The sequence below is a fragment of the Nilaparvata lugens genome, chromosome 1 (genome assembly GCF_014356525.2).
Source record: "Nilaparvata lugens isolate BPH chromosome 1, ASM1435652v1, whole genome shotgun sequence".
NCBI lineage: Eukaryota > Metazoa > Arthropoda > Insecta > Hemiptera > Delphacidae > Nilaparvata > Nilaparvata lugens.
In genome coordinates, this window is record NC_052504.1 from 61,656,822 (window position 1) to 61,672,365 (window position 15,544).

Here is a 15,544-nt window from a genome sequence, read left to right on the forward strand (position 1 = left end):
TACTTGGACGTGAATGTCTTTTGCAGTGCTAGAATGATTTTCTAGTCTCGGCTAACGCCTCGACTAGAAACATCATTACGTGAACTACAATATTTGTACAGTATTTTAAGCCATAAGATATAGTTAAAGTCAATTATCACTGGTTTATTCAAAAGTATAGCTATTGTTCATTTCATACTAAGAATAATAATTCTCTCTCCAAACAAACTATTGCTGTTTCATCACTGAATAAAATTCCGATAAAAACTGGGCTACTGGGGTGGATAAAAGATACGTTTACTTGGTAGAAGGTGGTGTTGTTTATCTTGAATACTGATGTAACAGAATAGGTCTCTGGATAATTTACGACAAGAGAGAGTGCTGTGAGTGAAGTATTTCTTGGAAAACATATTGGAAGTGGATTCTCAAACAATGTTGTTCCAGTCGACAGAATGATAAGATGACTCTACCCTTTAATTAATATGAATGCGCTGTGAAATGTGACTGTTGAAGCAGATTTCCCAGTTCCCTCAGTTGAAATGGATAAATGAATTGGCAGCACTTGAGCATTCAATCAAATTCATGAAGCCTTACAAAATAATTGAGTGCATTTGATTTGAATTTAACGTTACAAAGCAACCCAATATAAAGATGAATAAAGAGGTCACAAGTTCTCCCTTGATTTACTATTGTGTTTTCCTTGTGACTGTAATTTGTTGCCTTCCATATCTCTTACAACAGATGGAGTTGGAGTCAGCGAATTGTACTTTATTATAAAATAGAGTAACCTCCCATTACAAACAGGGCGAATCAAGCAAAAAGCCAATATTTATCTATTGGTAATTAACCAACCTCACAGCAAACAAATCAGCTTCCTATTCCAATTATCCTTCCAATCAAACTGAGACTATTCCAATATCATTTCAACTCAAATCACCTCAGAATTGGAAGCTGATGGTGAATTTGAATCTCTAAATGATTCATCGTAATGCAGTGAGTTGCATCATTTAATTAGAGATCCCAGGTGGTCGCTAATCACAGACTTCTTAGTGCAGAACACAGAAAAACAAATCCAGTTGTTCCGATCTTCTTCTACAACATTCTCACCCAGAGCTCCAGTTGTTATATATAAATCTTGCGAATACATTACAGAGTAATGGAACGGAGTTGGTCTATATTCTCTATTCAGATCTGTAACAAGCATCATCAAACCCTAGAGATCATTATTTGAACCCACATCGATTTTTGGACGTACGATTTTTTGTCGACTAACTAAATTTCATTAGATTGAACATAGATTTTGGCAAACATATAATGTGATTATGTTGTGTTTGACAAGTTCCGTTCAATCTGGTGGAGAATATAAGGACGGAGAAATTGTACGTTCAAAAATCGATGTGTGTGTAACTGGCTTTAATGTTGTTGATAATATTGGTTCCGAGGCGTGATAAATTGTCAAATTCGATAAATATAAATGTTATAATATTTAATATACACTAGCATGATTTTTCCATAATATATCTTCCTCTACATTCTTATGATTGCAATCTGCAATATAGATTCTCAAATATGGTGTGCAATTAACATTGGTATCACAGCTGCTGTACCCCTCCATAGACCTCAAGAAATCAATTCCTTCTATATTTCACATGTTCTGTATCGTAGTTTGGCTCGACACTACCCACATCACATAGTATTTCAGGACGTCTCAAAATTCTCATTTGAACTTAAGTTGGAGGAATTCCTAATACAGCTGGGAGTAGACAATGCAGAAAACATTATCACAACAAATTATAATACCCATCTTGATCGATGAATGAATTCGTTGGTGTGTGACATTCTGCCTACTGTTTTTATGATTTGTATGCACCATAACACTAATCAATCCCATTTTTGAGCTGCCCAATAATTCACTGAATGTAGTAATAATGGTCAATAAGCTTCCGAATAGCGTTAATAATATTGGTTCCGAGGCGTGATGAATTGTCAAATTCGATGAATATAAATATTTGAGTATAATTATTATTGTTTCCTCCCTCTCTATAAGAATATGAGTATGCAACTCTGTTTTGCACGCATTTGCTCATACAGACCATTTTCTTGTAAGTTATTTAGCTTTGTGTATTCATCAGATTGTTTTCATGTTCTGTTGTTATTTGTATTGAAACTGTGTTCAAGTACATACGATTTTTTATTCTGTGAACTGCATTTTTTTGGAATAAAAAATGTTCTGTCTATCCTACTTAAAGAAGGCCTAGCCAGTGCAGGATGGAGTACGGTATCAGTTCTATTTCAAACTTGTTTATTCATCCCATTATTTCTCATGCAATATGGAGTATTTAGTTGTACACTGAGTAGCCTATATAATAAATGGATTCAGTGTTCGAGATGGGTAAATGTTTAACTGTCCGTCCCGGCTGCCTAGAAACAGTCGTTAAATCACGTCAAAAGCACTGAAATTCATCAGGACCAACCTGAAAATTCTGACATCAGACCTGAGTCACATGATGTCATTACTATGTATCCATGCAGCTCACTCTTTCTTCAGTTTCCCTTCTTTATAATCTCCGAATGTAATTTGAACTCAAATGTTGGAATCAAAAGGGGTTGGAATTCCTATTATCACAGGAATTCCTGTTTTCCAACTAACAAAATGGAGAAGCCGTAAGAAACTAGGATACTGCAAAGCATGTGAATCATTCAACACAAGAGCTTAGCTACTTAATCAACCTGTGTTTTAATCTGGTTACAAAGGTACCTCAACATTCCGTAATCCTATCTACTCTATTTGTTGCTTTGTCAAAGAGCATTTCAACTCAGTCATATCAAATTCATACACCGCAATAAGAAAGCTTTTTGTAAAATAAGTGGTAGTTGGTAGTGTTTGGATTTCGGATATTAGAAATTATGAGAGATCTTGGCTCAAGACTGGAGACTGGAGTTCCACTCAAGTACTACAACAATGCATTTGAGATGTATTCTTATACAATAGATTTCAGCATTCATTCTATCACATTGATCATCAACATTATTTTGAAGCATGAAATGTTCATATTCAGTAATCTTTGAGAGTTGCATTCTCCTCGTGAAACTCACTGTAATTCAAATTCTATTCATCATAGAATTACAAATCAAATGGGAGTATATTGTGATGATGTCATACATGAATACAGGGATGTAACTTAGTGGTGCGTAATTATAATTATAATTAGCCGTCAGGCTCGCTTCGCTCGCCATATCCGTCTAGCCAGGGGGCTCCGCCCCCTGGACCCCCGACTGGATCTTCCAAGAATGAGATCATCTCGTTCCGCTCGCCTGCATTTTTCATTTGAGTATTTTAATCATATGTTAGGACGATCCAGTCGGGGGTCCAGACTAAACGTCTGGCTAAACGGATATGGCGAGTGAAGCGAGCCTGACGGCTAGTAATATTATATTCCCAGGAATAGCTCTGATTGAAGTAGCAGTGCCCAATCAATTTTTCCGCGATAAATGCATTTCAATCTTCAACTTGGTGCCAACCTAACAAAGTCAACTCAACTTAATGCCAACCTGACAAAATTATTAATTTAGTTACCAGTTAACAACTGTTTCGAAGAGGCACTCTCTCTAGATTATAGTTTTTTATTAACATATGGTATAGGCATTTTTCAATTATAATTAAGAGAATAAGAAGGATATACATGCTAAAAGAAAAACTTTAAAACCTTTAAAACCACCCTTAGAGTTAAAATATTGCCAAAAGATTTCTGAGCGCGCCTCTAAAGGGCCAACTGAACATACCTACCAAATTTGAACGTTTTTGGTCCAGTAGATTTTTAGTTCTGCGAGTGAGTGAGTCAGTCAGTCAGTCAGTCAGTGAGTGAGTGCCATTTCGCTTTTATATATTCGCTTATGTATAGATAATAGTAATATTTTATTCTCTGTAATATTTCATTACAACATAAATGACACACAGTAATATTATACGAAACTAGCAGGGCACCGGTGCCTCGCTACAGGAATTAAAAGATAAGATTATTTTTGTGAAATATTTACAACCTAAATTCTACCAAAGTCGTTATAATCGTTTTTGAGATCCATCATACAAACAAAAATTGCTTGCTGAATGTAACTGAAATAATGAATAAATATAGTCTCGTCACTGTCATAGAACTTTGTATCCGGAAAGGTGCTCTCCCTAAGTGAAAATGTTATTTTATATAAAGGCTCGTTTCAAGTTTCATTCAAATACATTTCTATAATACTTGGTTACCCAAAAATCGTGGTCAGTAAGTGTGATAATTGGTTGCGTTGCTATTATCTCACTTTGAACACATTCGACACTATTGAACCAACTGCATATTTAAAAATCAATCAAGTTAGCGATGCCTTATGGTGTCACCCAGTTGCTGTCTTTATGTACTCTCATCTTGACATCAGAGAATATGTTTCATGAATCATGCGATGTTTTCGGATTACATAGAAAAGTTTATAATCACAGCCGTTAATATTTTCTCCTCCTCTCTCTCTCTCTCGTTTTCAACAGATGATGGAAATGTCTGTTTGAATCAGCTGCCACTTAGATGATCATTTATTCCTTTCAATTTATCTCAGAGATGAGACAACAAACTACGATGCTAGGAGCATCTCATGATCTGCCCTCTATTGGCAATAAATAAAGGAATTGGGCCACAACTTGGCATGAAAATCATTGAGTCATATCATTTGAATAATATTAATTGATGTATTGGAAGTGCTCTGTAGAATAGTAGACTGATTGCAGCGAATTTTGTGGAATATTGGGCGGGGCTTGAGAGTCGACGTCGACTTAATCCATTGGCAATTAATTTTTTCCGTTGACAGTTATCAAATTATCAGTGATCATGTTATTTTTGCTATTGCTTGATACATTTGAAAATTAAATTACAAATTGAGCTTATTTGGAATTTGTTGATTCTGGTATCCATTAACCTCTTGCTTATTCTAGAATTTCTGGCATAGCCTATCACTTACTCTTCATCTCACTTATTCAAAAGTGTGAAAGCATCCAATTCACCGATTCTTTCTTCCATGGAAGTACATCTATACATGTGATTCCATTCATAATAGTTAGTACAACATTTTTATTATAGCTGATTTCTCATGTCCCACAGTCTACTATCATAAAAATTTAAGTGGGATCATTTTAATGTGAATTAGCGTAATTCAGAATAGAGTTTATTCAATCACTTTGATATTGACTACCATTATATATGTTTCCTTTCTTCAATCTTCGCTTGAAACCAGGAGCTTGAGGATGAAAATTTGGATGTAAATTAACATGTAACTTAATTTAAATTCTATCTAAATTGACAATTTTAGCATTTACTTGTGATTTATCAATATCAATAGGTTTGTCTTGTGTCATGTAATGACATCATGGAAGTAAATAGGACCAGTTGATGAATTTTATGTTTTTTCGATTCAGTTTTTAGCTGATTTTGAAACATGAAAATATCAAGCCCAGTTGCACAAAAGCCTGTTCAATTTAAATCATGATTAAATTTCATTAGAACTAATCAGAGCAGGGTTTTTTAATAGAAGGCTTCTCTGATTGGTTCTCGTGGTATTTAGTCTAGATTAGGAATCCACAGACAGTACAACTGGCTCTCTCAAGGCCATGGCTGCGTACGAACATAGAGCAACAGAGGAACCAATAGAACAGAAGCTGAAGAAATTAGTCACATCTCTTTCACGTCACAATGAACATTACATTCAATTACCATATCTTTGGAAATATCAATTTTAAATTAATTTTGCTATCATCCGATCACTTTCTATACCTATTCTTCCAGATGTTACATGAATACTGCAATGTTTAAAAAAAGGTCACCAAATTTGGTAACTCAACTACAGGTATTATGAAATGAAATGAAAAAATGCTTTATTAGGCGGAGTTAGGACTTTTAAGTCCTCTCTGCCACTCAACTTCAACATAACAAATGCAATTGAATGAAAAATACAGTGTAACTTAATATATAAATAAGAATACATTACATAATATAGGTACAAAATAGAAACATAGTTGGAATTAAACAGTCAATCTGCATTTGGACTAAAAAATCAATTATATAATTCAAGAAACAATAGTAAAAAAAGGAATTATTAATATAATCATTCACACAAAATTCACACAGCCCACCAGACCAGTTCCAAGCGCCAACCACACGCTACCCCCGCAGACCCGCCAACAAAATCCGCTTGACCTCCACCCCAAAGCGAGCACGCCCATCAATGGCCTTGACCGAAGCAGGAAGATTATTCCACAGCCTACAACCAGTGACAGTAAATGATCTCTCAAATGTCGTCGTTCTATGAATGGGAAAAGCTAGCAGCAAGTTACCATGCCTTGTTACACATTCACCGATCTCAGACAGGAATCTGAAGCTCTCAGACAGATAAGATGGAGATTTGGTTTTGATTATTGAGTGCAGCAGAGTCAATATGTGCAAAGTACGAAGATCATTCAATTTTGAGAGAGATAGCTGTACATAAAAAGGTGTAACATGATCAAATCGTCTAGCATTGAAAATAAATCGAATATAATAGTTCTGTGTATGCTGCAGTCGGTTAGAGATCTCAAAAGTCATGTCGTTCATGACAGTGTCGCAGTAGCTGAAGTGAGGCAGCACAAGAGTCTTGACCAGCATGATTTTGATGTTGAGTGGAAGAAACAGGGCGAATCGTTTCAAGCTATGGATGCAAGCAAACACCCTCTCACAAACAATCTCAACCTGATTGAGCCATGAGAGTGTTTTAGAGATAACAAGACCAAAGTTTTTAACACTCTCGGAATACTCCAACTCAATGCCATTCAACCTCAACCTTGGAAAAATCTGAGCTCTGAATCGGTTATGAGTCACAATGATACTCTGTGTCTTACCTTCATTCAATCTCTATGCATGATTATATGCCCAGCCACTAATAGCATCAATATCAGAATTCATCTGCTCGACACATGCATCAGACTCACCTGCAGAAAAATGTTTGTAGATCTGAAGGTCATAAGAATACAGATGGAATTTCCAGTGTATTTTGCAATGTCATCGATGTAGAGAGATAACAGAAGACGCCCAAGAACAGAGCCTTGGGGGACTCCTCGGGTTACATTTCTCCATGAAGAGACCTCATTATTGGCCCTGACACACTGTTGGCGATTCGACAAGTAAGACTCGATCCATTTTACACAACCCTCTCCAAAACCAAGATTTCTCAATTTCAGAAGGAGGAGTGGATGATGAACACAGTCGAACGCCTTAGTGTCAGAATAGTACCCTGACTATTATCCATAGCTGACCTGATATCTTCAGTAACTTTGAGCAGAGCAGTGGTCGTACTGTGACGTGTGCGGAGCCCAGACTGAAAGGTAGACAGAGGATGGAAACGTTCTGGAAAAACAGAAAACTGCTGATGAACAAGTTTCTCGAGACATTTAGACAGAGCTGGGAGAATACTGATAGGCCTCAGATCTGATAATGATTCAACTGAAGAGCATTTGAGCAGAGGTGAGACTGAGGCTGATTTCCAAATTGAGGGGAAAAAGGACGATTCCAAAGATTTATTGAAAATTATCATGAGAATAGGCAAGGTGAAGGGAAGAGTATCTTGATGAATTTGATAGGTATGCAATCAACTCCAACTGCATTGCTTGTCATCCCCATGATTATCCTAATTACATCAGCTTCAGTTACAGGAGGAAAGGAGAGCTGCTGAGCAGGAGCTACATGAGGCGCCGCTCTTAGTCTGTTCAAGTGGTCATGAGCACCGGACAGGTCAACAGGATTATCAGTAAAGTTATCATTGATATCATCTTAATTGAAAGGTATACTATGATGAACATGTGATTTTCCAATACCCAAGTTTTTCAATTTCGACCATACCGTTCTAGTAGGCTGCTTGCCAGGAAGAGAGTGGTAATAGAACCTGACCTTGGCATTTCTAATCTCCTGCTGGGTTTTGTTTCGAAGTCGCTCATACTCCGCCCAATCCACCACAGATTTTGAGCGTTTGGCTCTACGGAAAACAGCGTCTCTCATCTTCTGTAGCCTACGAGTTTCCTGGCTGAACCAGGGTGCAGGCTTTTTATTCACTCTTTTCGTAACCATAGGAGCATGCCTGTCATACAAGAGAAGTAGAATACTGTTCAACCTGTCAACCATCTCCTCGACATTATCTGTGAGAATGACTTCATGCCAAGGAATAGAGGCAGCATCAAACATGAAAGCACTTATATCCAGGCACCTATAGTTTCTCTTATGTGATGAACTCTTGCTTTGGTTTCGGCGGGTGCAGTCTATAGGCACAGAACACAAGGTCATGTTTGGAGAGCCCAGGAGCCGGGAGTTGACCGTGTTTCGTGTGTCGCCTGCATTGGTGATAATGTTATATTACAGCTATTAAACATTGAAATTAAATTTGTACTATTTACAGAAGCTCAATCGAGTAGATTTGTATTGAAGTCACCCATGACAATGACATGTCTATAGTGAGTCATCAAATTCAACATATATACCTCAAATTCAGCAAGTGATCTAATATCAGGAGCTTTATAACAAGCACATGCACACCACTCACAGAGACATCCAAAAACATGAATTCAGATACATTCGCTACTGAGTTATCAGACACATGTAAAACAGAAACAGGTAGATGAGTTCCCACATAAACCGCTACTCCACCACCTCCCTTATGCAAACGGTCATTCCTGAACAGCGCGTAGCCATTCAATTCCACACTCTTATCACTTATGTTTGGCTTCAGCCAAGCTTCAGATACAAGAATCTCATCAATCAACTGGGAATCGAAAATTGATCTGAATTCATCAATGTGACACAAAAGCGACTGGGCAATTATGTGAGCTACCTTCAGCAAGCCAGAGCAATTTGAGAGACCTTGAGAGAGTGGGGGTAATGATTGAGTAGTGAAGAGCAGTTCTGTTTGGCTCCTTAAAATATCTTAATATATTTGTTGTGTTTTTTAAAGTTAAATTTGAGTTGTGTGGTACCAGTGTTTCCGTCTTATTCTTGTGGATCTCCTGGTGTGCTCTAATTCCCGATTGGACTTGGCAGTGAGTGTGTGCAAACTGTTTTTTATATGTCGAATACTTCAAAGAATCTTAGATCTAGGCTTCGTTCAGATTCAGTAAACAAAATTGAAAGCTCTTTATCTGTGAACTTTGTCCGGTCTGGTAAAGCTATGGCTCCGAAAGTTGACTTGGCAGTTGTCGACGCGTGCATCACTAAAGTTTTTCGAACAATGTAATCGTTATTTCGATATAATCGATAGTTTGGTGACAAAAATATCAGATCGACTCAAGAAAGTTATCGATGAGTCAATATCGACTGCACTCAGGGCTACGCGGGAGGAATTGACAGCTTTGAAGGAGAATGTGACAGCTCTTACTGAACAGGTAGAGACTCTTGATGCTATGTTACAGCATCGCACTGATGATCTTGAACAATATCAGCGGCGCACAAATCTGAGAGTGTTCGGCATTCCAGAGAAGCCTAATGAAGATACCGATCAACTTGTTCTCGAGGTTTTCAAGAGTAATCTTAAACTGGACACTATGACGGTGGAACAGATCCAACGCTCGCATAGAGTCGGCAAGAAGCAGCCTCCGGATGCGGGTGGTGTGGCGCGCCCCAGGCCTATCATTGTGCGCTTTGCTGGTTACAGGGAGAGACGGCGAGTTTTCGAGAAGAAAAGGCTGTTGAAAGGCACCAATATTACAATTAAAGAGGACTTGACAAAGTTTCGACTTGAGTTGTACAAGGCAGCGGCGGCGGTTTCGCAAATGTATGGTCCAGCGATGGAATTGTAAAATGGATTGTTGGTGACCAGCGATGGAATTGTAAAATGGATTGTTGGTGACGGTTATTCGTTCTGCGGTTAGCCTCAGCGATCTCGACTAACTTATGATTACATTCGATTCATTGAATTGGCTCATATAGACTTATCATTTTGCAAATGTTCTCTCAATTATGGTTTTATTTTTTCTCTCTCTCTCTTCTCAGATGGAGAGACGTGAGTATATATGTATTTAATATGATGGACTTCCTTCTTATTTACTTATTATTATTTTACTTATCTTACTTACTCATTATTTTGCAAATGTTCTTTCAATTATTATGGTTTTATTTTTTTCTCTCTCTTCTCGAATGGAAAGACGTGAGGATATCATGCACTTGATGATATGCTGGTCTTGCTTCAGATTTTCTAATGAACCAACTGAATTAATTATGCTGAAAAGCACTGATGACGATTAAACTTGACAACTTGCGGTTGATGTTGTATAGCCTATCTTAGTCTGACATCATTGAGATAATTTTTTCCCACATTAGGTAACTATATTCTCTTCTGCACTTTGCTTTATTCAAATTGGTTTTTTTTACGATTTGTACTGATAGACTCATTGTACAATTTATTAAAACAATCGATCAGGATTTTTTATTCAATTCACGTATCATAGTTCTATTTCATAACATTCCAGTTAGACTATTTTGATTATCAGTGATCTACCATATTTTATTTAGTAAAGTTATCTCATCAATCTTTCTTCACGTATTTTTTTTTCTGGCCGTTATCAGTTCTCCGATCTTATTTCATTACAAAGTTGTTTTTTGTTACTGAATATTTATTAAATGCCCACCAACTACTTATCAATTTATTGTTGTCTGTAAGGATTTTATTATCAGTATTATTTTCTCAAATTCTTTTCAAAGTGGAATAAATATAGATTATAGTATTTCAATTTCTCTTTCAGGTATATATGGATTTATGGCTTACTGAAATAAATTATTTTGATAATATTAATCTATCTATTAATATCTATTATTAATCGAGGACCCATTTATAGTTAGGCTATGTCTAAATATTCCATAGTAATTCTGTCGGTCTTTCATATATTTTTATTCATCCATGTATGTTTATATTTTTTAATTGATCATCTGGAAACTTATCATCAGGATATTGGAAATATAATATGGGCTTATCCTATTCTACTCTCATAGTTTTCTTGATACCCACTAATTATCATGAATTATTCTCAGTCTACTTAAGAGTCAAATATGACTTACCTCCTGGAGTATTTACTTTTTTTTGTACTTCACGATGATTTTCAATAGTTATGTATGCTTGAGTGTGTGTTGTGTGTATATGTTTAGCTCGCTATGCCTGTTGTGTTTGCCTTCTGCTCGCTGCTGGCGCGGTCCCGTCGCGACTTGTCGCAGTGGTCCCTGACAGTGCCACCCCGGGCCGGCGCGCTCCGTCATCTCATGCTGCTTGTGAGCTCACACTCTCTTTCTCACGTTTTCAACAGAGTATGGAAAGTTTTTCTTATCAGCTGCTACTTGAGGGACCAAAAGTCCTTTCAAAAGGAACTTCAGCGGATTTTCCCTGAGTTGAGACCTGTTCCAAATTTTTTTTTCATCGCAAACCCACTATAGCCTATTCCTGATTTAATAATAATCATTAGAGCCGTTTTCGAGATCCGTCCGACATCATACATATATCCAAAAACAAACATATTCAAACAGAATTTGCTTGCTTAGTAGAATTGACTTCAATGATTAAGATTTCATTCAATGAAAGCCTATTTCACATAGTAACAGCTGGCATAAAAGCAAAAATGTCAAACATGATTGAAATCGAAACAGTAGCTATCATCAACATAATTATCTTCATCTGATCTAATGTAACCAAATTATAGTAAGATTCACATTAATGTATCAGCATTGTTTGAATGGGGAGCATTGTTGCTATTAACTTCTAGTCGTGACCCCGGGTGCCAAGGAACCTGGGCAATTCTTGTTTTAGTTATAATTTTGCTTCCAATTGCTTTACTGTCTATTGTGACCCATGTAAATTCATGTCAGTAGACACTTAAACTTGATGTAGTGTTAGTGCTCTGTGACTTGTTGTTTTCGTGAAATGACGTTTCTGGGTCCCAGGGACCCAAGGGTCACGACTAACGTAACTTTTTTCGTTTTCTTCAAATGCACATTTTTATGCAATAGTGATTGGATTCAAGCAGTCACAATGTTTATTTTCAACAAAGACTTTGAAGAATGTACAAATTCACTTCTAGATCTCTATTTCAATGACAATAGTGATGCTAAAAATAAATGCATACTTCAAGATAAGAATACTGACCTCGAGTGGGATGATAGTGGAACCAATGAATTTCAGGTGATCTCTGGAATTCTAAACCTCCCCTAAAGGGAACTTTATGAGACCTTATATATTTTTAATGTTTCTAGTAGGTTTTAGGATTTATAATAGTATTCATCACTCTAATTACATAATTGGCCGAGCGAAGTGAGGTCTAAGATTAAAGTCGACGGTTTGGCATTTCTGTTTGAATGTTTATATGTTGCGCATTTACGGCGAAGCGCGGTAATAGATTCTCATGAAATTTGACAGGTATGTTCCTTTTTTAATTGCGCTTCGACGTATATACAAGGTATTTTGGAAATTTTGCATTTCAAGGATAATATAAAAGGAAAAAGGAACCTCTCCCATACGCCAATATTAGAGTAAAAATCAGACTATGGAATTATTCATCATAAATAAATAAATAAATTTTTATTGTCATTAAGCAACATTGGCAATAGACAAAGTCAAAACTATACTAACATTATGCAAGTCAGAAGGTAATAAGTTAATATAATTGAAAGTATATACGATATACATAAATATAAACACATAAACATAACTACATCTAAAGTAAGCCCAGAAAAATTCAAATATTCATCACTATACAAACAACAGTACAAACAAGGCCCTGTCAAAATGTTAGAACAAGAAAGAAAAGCTTTAAGAAATCAAACATCAATAATCATATTGGAATCCAAGAACTCTTGTATAGAATACATTGGTGTTTTCACTAACCAGTTGAAAAGTTTCGCTTATAGCTGTAAAGCTAATAGCTATAGCTGTATAGCTAAAATCAGCTGTATAGTCTTTAGTTTCAATCAGGTATTTGTGGATGGGAATACTACGTGAGGTATACTGTTCACAGAACTACTAGTAATATAATATTCCCAGGAATAGCTCTGATTGAAGTAGCAGTGCCAATCAATTTTTTCATGATAAATCCATTTTTATTAATAAATTCAATTCATAAATTTAAATTAATTTTAGTTCTTCAACTTGGTGCCAACCTAACAAAGCCAACACAACTTTTTGGCAACCTAACAAAATTATTAATTTAGTTGCCAGTTAACAACTGTTTTGAAGAGGTACTCTCTCTAGATTATAGTTCTATAGTAACACATAAGATTACCAAAACTGCAGAAACATAGATGAAAAATGGTGCACCATTAAATCAGCTCTGTTGGAACCCTCAATAGACATTCTAAAAAGCAAAAAATCCATAGGAAAGAAAAAATGGATAACTAACGAAATTCTTGACCTCATGGATCAGAGAAGAAGCTTTAAAGGCAAGAATGTGGAACAGTATAAAGACACACAACGAATACTCCGTGCAAAGATTAGAGAAGCAAAGGAAGAGTATTACAAACAAAAGTGTGAGGAAATTGAGGAGTTACAAGCAAAGCACGATAGTTTCAACATACACAAAAAAGTTAAGGAACTCACTGGTACTGGTAAACAGAAGCAACTCAATATATTATACGATAACAAGGGGAAAATAGTGGCAGAAATAGAACAAAAGCTAGAAATATGGAAAAGCTACATTGCACAACTCTTCAAAGACGAGAGAAAACAAATTGATCTTGAAAATATGGAAGGAGAGTTGGGCCCTGACATAATTACAGATGAAGTGGTATATGCAATTAACACAATGAAACCCAGAAAGGCATCAGGTCCCGACCAACTGCCAGTAGAAATCCTTAAATTGATAGAGGAGGATCAGATTCATATCCTGTTAGAACTAATGAACGAAGTATATAGGACAGGAAGGATACCAAAAGAATGGTTGTTATCAACTTTTGTAGCCCTTCCAAAAAAGAAGAGTGCCAAGCATTGCAATGACTACCGAACCATAAGCCTTATGTGTCACATATTAAAAATCATGTTGAAGGTTATCCATAATAGAATATACAAGAAATTGGATGAATGCATCAGCAATACGCAGTTTGGATTCCGTAAAGGACTAGGAACAAGGGAAGCTCTGTTTGCACTCAATGTCTTATCACAAAGATGTCTGGATATGAATCAAGACCTACACGTATGCTTCATAGACTACCACAAAGCTTTTGATAGAGTTAGGCATGACCAACTCATGGAAACCCTAATAAAGAGGAGAATAGACCACAGAGACATAAGAATTATTTCCAACCTCTACTATAGTCAAAAAGCAGCAGTACGAGTAGAGAATGTAACATCGGAAGAAATTGAAATACAGAGAGGGGTTCGTCAAGGATGTATACTGTCACCAATCCTCTTCAATCTCTACTCTGAAGATATAGTAGATAAAGCACTTGTTGATCAAGACATAGGCATTAAAATCAATGGTACGGCAATAAATAATCTGCGATATGCTGACGATACAGTTATTTTAGCTGGAACACATGAAGAACTACAGACACTACTTGATAGAATTGTCTCAGTAAGTAAAGAATATGGGCTGTCACTGAACATAAACAAAACAAAGTACATGCTAATCACAAAAGCAACGCAAGACAATCCTATGGTATATGTAGAAAACCAACCTATTGAGAGAGTAAGAGAATATAAATACCTAGGAACAACCCTCAATGCAAACAATGACAGTACCCAAGAAATACGAATCAGAGTCGAACAGGCCAGAAGTGTATTTACAAGAATGAAGAAGCTTTTCTGTTGCCAAGATCTAAACCTTGATTTGAAGATAAGAATGATGAGGTGCTATGTGTTATCTGTTTTGTACTACGGCATGGAAGCCTGGACGCTGAAGGAGATTGATGTGAGGAGATTGGAGGCATTTGAGCTATGGATGTATCGAAGAATGCTACGGATTTCATGGGTAGAGAGAGTGACCAATGTAGAAGTGATGAGACGCATACGCAAGGAAAAAGAAGTAATTATGACAATTAAGAGAAGAAAACTGCTATACATGGGACATGTTATGAGAGGAGAAAAATATCAATTGCTTCAAGTTATTATGCAGGGGAAAGTCCAAGGAAAGAGATTCGTAGGAAGGAGACGAAATTCATGGCTGAAGAACCTTCGGGATTGGTTTGGATGCAGCAATAATGACCTATTTCGATCTGCGGTCTCAAAAGTAAAAATCGCCTTGATGATTGCCAACCTTCGAAACGGAGACGGCACCTAAAGAAGAAGTAACATATGATATGGACATTCCAATTATAATTAATAGATTTGAAGAAGAAGAATATACATTTTAAAAAACGAACTTTAAACCTTTAAAAACCACCCTTAGTGTTAAAATATCGCTAAATATCGTGATCAGTGAGTGAGTCAGTGAGTGAGTCAGTGGGATAAGAATTTTACAAATATAGATTAAATTTATAAAAAAAATACATGAATTCTTCACAGTAGATTAAGACAAATAATCAGTTTTCCCTTAAGTTAAAATACT

At 36.4% G+C, this 15,544-nt stretch overlaps 1 protein-coding gene across 3 annotated transcripts in view; it reads left to right on the forward strand.

Moving 5' to 3' along the window:
- The window catches only part of LOC111057564 (neuropeptide CCHamide-1 receptor), a 169,990-nt gene that overhangs the window by 50,238 nt on the left and 104,208 nt on the right, over positions 1–15,544 (forward strand). The window contains exon 1 of one of the 3 annotated variants that reach the window (XM_039438831.1): positions 8,306–8,373. The exons of the other annotated variants lie outside the window; for them this stretch is intronic. The gene's annotated coding sequence lies outside the window, so the exon portion shown is untranslated. Of the gene's footprint in view, positions 1–8,305; positions 8,374–15,544 lie in introns of those variants that run through there. 3 annotated transcript variants of the gene reach the window in all.